The sequence below is a fragment of the Colobus angolensis genome, unplaced genomic scaffold (genome assembly GCF_000951035.1).
Source record: "Colobus angolensis palliatus isolate OR3802 unplaced genomic scaffold, Cang.pa_1.0 Scaffold15, whole genome shotgun sequence".
NCBI classification, from domain to species: Eukaryota; Metazoa; Chordata; class Mammalia; order Primates; family Cercopithecidae; genus Colobus; species Colobus angolensis.
The window spans coordinates 7,433,105-7,437,440 of record NW_012114599.1 but is presented as its reverse complement, the minus strand read 5'-3'; the positions used below and the strand labels follow the sequence as shown (position 1 = coordinate 7,437,440).

At 46.2% G+C, this 4,336-nt stretch overlaps 1 long non-coding RNA gene across 1 annotated transcript; it reads left to right on the top strand.

Moving 5' to 3' along the window:
* The first annotated feature begins 2,488 nt into the window (after positions 1-2,488).
* On the top strand, positions 2,489-4,008 carry LOC105507437. The gene is made up of 3 exons (XR_001001099.1): positions 2,489-2,603; positions 2,915-3,351; positions 3,700-4,008. It is a non-coding gene; the product is annotated as an uncharacterized LOC105507437 (long non-coding RNA).
* Positions 4,009-4,336: the final 328 nt, after the last annotated feature.

Sequence of the window (4,336 nt, the reverse complement as noted above, 5' to 3'; positions counted from 1 at the left end):
CAGCAGGAACTGGAGCCCATTTCTCCGCACAGCCCGTTAGAGTGGCCTGTGGTGGAAGGCAGAAAGCAGACTACGCTGACTCTGCCCCCTGCTGCTTGCATCTCTTAAAAAAAAAAAAAAAGACAAGCTCTTCTGAGCCTCAGTTTCTCCATCTAGCCACTGGGATCACATGCCTCTCTCAGACGCTAGTTGTGAAAATCAAAAGAAATCATATATGTGGGGGCTTCTGACTTTGGATCCAACATGCATTAGGTGCTCAGAAAATGTTTATTACATGGATGGAGAGGATCTTCGAACCTTCCTCCTCTCTCACCTCCCACCCGCAGTGGTCCTCTACACTAGCGTCTGCTGACAGCAGCATCACCACACACTTCCAGAATTAGGCAGCTCATGACTTCCTGAAGCACCCTGTTTTAGAATTGAAAGGCCCCATTCACCTGGCCTCGTGTACCAAGTGTGCAGAGGACAGGAGAAGACACAGGCCACCCCTGGAAGGTGACAGTGTAGCTCTGGAGACAGTCTGTCCATTCTTGAAATATTAAAAAGCATTAAGGGGGCCGAGCATGGTGGCTCACACCTGTAATCCCAGCACTTTGGGAGGCCTAGGCGGACGAATCACCTGAGGTCAGGAGTTCGAGACCAGCCTGACCAACATGGTGAAACCCTGTCTCTACTGAAAATACAAAAATTAGCTGGGTATGATGGTGGATGCCTGAAGTCCCAGCTACTCAGAAGGCTGAGGTAGGAGAATCACTTGAACCCAGAAGGTGGAGGTTGCAGTGAGCTGAGATTGTGCCACTGCATTCCAGCCTAGGCTACAGAGTGAGACTTCATCTAAAAAAAAAAAAAAAAAGCAAGCATTAGAGAACTTTCCAAGATGCATCATCTTCAAGAACACGAATGGGAGGCAGTGGAGGCATGGCATCTCCTCCTTGCGATGCAGAAGCTGAGCCAGCCCCCAGGCCAAACAAGGGTGGCCAAGCCTCTCCCTGGATCCTGGTACTCACGGAACTAACTCTTTGTTTCCTTCATCTCACTTCTCTCTCCTGCTCAGTCACCTTTCAAGCTATTGTCCCATGTAATTTCTCAGCCAGCTAGGTATCCCGGCCTTGTGAGACACCAGTCTTGCTCTAATGTTTGGAATGTGAACCATCATGAAAAAGTAAGAATGATTAAAAAGGAGATTTTGTAACTATTCATCAGTGTCAGAGGGAGCAAAATCCTTCACATTCTACTACTCTAGCTGGGTATCCCTAAAGGGTAGGTGTTTAAGCTCTTGAATCTGGCTTTTCTTTTCTTTTTGACAGATCTTGCTCTGTCACCCAAGCTAGAGGGGGCAAGGGCATGATCGCAGCTCACTGCAGCCCCAAAATCCTAGGCTCAAGTGATCCTCCCACCTCAGCCTCCCAGGTAGATGGGATTACAGATATGCACCACCATGCTTGCTTTTTTTTCTTTTTTTTTTTAAATATATAAAAACAGAGTCTCGCTATTTTGCCCAGGCTGGTCTCGAACTCCTGGCCTCAAGTAATCCTCCCACCTCAGCCTCCCAGGTAGATGGGATTACAGATATGCACCACCATGCTTGCTTTTTTTTCTTTTTTTTTTTAAATATATAAAAACAGAGTCTCGCTATTTTGCCCAGGCTGGTCTCGAACTCCTGGCCTCAAGTAATCCTCCTGCCTTGGACTCCCAAAGTGCTGAGATTACAGGCATGAGCCACTGTGCCCAGCCTGAACCTAGCCTTTTAGATTACCTCCCAGCTCTATTGCTTCTAACTGGTAAACCTAGGCAAGTTATTTAACCCCTTTAAGCCTTGATTTTTCTCAACGGTAAAATAGTTCCTCCCATAAAGGACTGTAATAAGGAAAAGGGGTCAGCAATCTGTGGTTATGGGGCCAAATCTGGCTCACCATCTATTTTTGTGAAGACCTATGAACTAAGAATGGTTTTTACATTTTAAATGGTTGAAAAAAATCAAGAAAATATTTTGTGACACACAAAAAGGATATGACATTCAAATGTCAGGGTCATAAAGTTTAATTGGAATATAGCCACACACATTTGTTTACATGTTACCTGTGACTGCTTTTCTGCTACTACAGCAAAGATGAATTGTTGTAACCAAGCTGTTATAGCCCACAAAGCCTAAAATATTTACTGTCTGGCTCTTTACAGAAAATGTTTGCCAACCTCTGGTAAAGAAAAAATGAAGGAATGCCTAGATGTGCCTATAATAGAGCAAAAACCTTTAAAATGTCAGCTTTCATTTTCTTTTATTAATATCTAGCTCCTGTCCAGCCATGATATTTATGCCGCTCTGTATTTGCAGCAGGATAATTTTTTAGATCATTACAAAATATGCATCCTCCTACAGAACACATGGGAATACCAAGTGCTTAAATGGCATTGCTAACACAGAATGCACTGACCTGACCTCACAGAAAGGCGATGGAACAGAGGTCCCATGCTTCCAAATGTCATCCACTGGTTTTATCCTTATTGAAATAGACAGCACACGGATCTGGAATGGAAGCAAATAACAACCAGGTCTCCAGATTCCATCATATCACAGAACATGGAACCAAGAAAGTACCTGAGAAGTTGTCTGATCCAGGCCGGGCGCGGTGGCTCATGCCTGTAATCCCAGCACTTTGGGAGGCCGAGGCGGGTGAATCACCTGAGGTCGGGAGTTCAAGACCAGCCTGACCAACATGGAGAAACCCAGTCTCTACTAAAAATACAAAAATTAGGCAGGCATGGTGTCGCGTGCCTGTAATCCCAGCTACTCGAGAGGCTGAGGCAGGAGAATCGCTTGAACCCGGGTGGCGGAGGTTGCAGTGAGCTGAGATAGTGCCATTGCACTCTGGGCTGGGCAAAAAGAGCAAAACTCCGTCTCAAAAAAAAAAAAAAGGTTATCTGATCCAGTCACTCCTGTTTACCAACAAGGAATCTAGACCCAGATGAAGTTAAAGGACTTACCCAAGAGTGCCCGACAACTCTCTGGCCACCCCCAGGCTCCCATCTTTGTGTCTTTCCTGTGTGGGCTGTTCCCTGAAGTTCTTCCTGATAGGCACGTTGTCTTTTCCTTTGATTTTAAATTCTTGGCTCAGATGACATGCCCAGACTATATCATGTGATGTGACCTTGAAAAATAATTTACCTACAAATCTTGAAAGCAAATCAAGTTTTAAAACAAAGTAGCATCTACTCTGTTGCAGCCTTGACATCTATTACAAAGCAAATGCTGGCTCTTTAATTTCCCTAATCAAAGCTGGTCCTATTTAGCCAACCTCCTCAAGGGGTCCCAGCACCAGAGCCACTCCAATGCCTGATGAAGCTCCAGAACAGGTGAGAAAAATGAGAGGGTCCTGCCCAGAGCTCTGGGAGTCGGCCCTCACTGCCTGCCCTTCAGACAGCAAGACAGAAAAGGCATTCATTTTCTTCCTCCACGTCATGATACCAACCGAAATTACCTTTAAATGAGGAAGAAGGTCATTATTTAATCAATAGGATTGCGTCAATTGAGGAAAATTTGTCTCCAGTGTAAACAAGCGGAACGTCTTTGCGCTCTATGAAAACAAGGTTAAATTACTTGCAGATCCAGGCGACGTGGAGAGATGTAGGAAGTGAACCTGAAGCCTGACACATTCAAGGTCTGGGAACCGAAAATAATAGGAATTGTTCTTCTTTTACCAGTGGAATCCAGCACAGAGATAGGCACGCCTCTTTACAGAACCAAAGATTCAGAACCATGCCTTACCCTTTGCTTGTGAGGCGGAGGAGGAGGTAGAGGAGGAAGAGAAAGAACCCCCACAAAGAGAGATGGCAACAAAGGTAAAACAAAGGCTGGGCCAGCCGATCCCACTCAGGCTGACCACAGTGAGGGAGCAGCATTAAAATGAGAAATGATCAGGTTTCAGAAGCCCAGCCCTTCCTGCTGAGTCTCGTCCTTTGCTTCATCCATTCCATTCAAGAAGTCATATTGAAAATAAATTATTAATACAATGATAGCTCACATCATCGGGTCTCACTCCATGCCAAGCATGCCAAACCCAGGTCATGTGTGGTGCTACTCAATGTTCACAACAGCTCTAGAGGTGGGTGCTAGTCGTGCCCACTTGGCAGATGCGGAGGAGGGTAGTCGCAGCTGGAGAATGGCGAGCAGTTCTGCCTGCTTCCGAGGCCCCACTGCTTGAACTGCCAGCCTCAGAGCCATCTGCTCGCTGGGTGCTTAGCCCCGTGCTGCACGCTGTGGACTCACAGCAGGATGTATGAACCAGGCCTACCCCTAGGGCATCCCCACATCCCTGGCAGAAGGGGACAGAGCATTTAC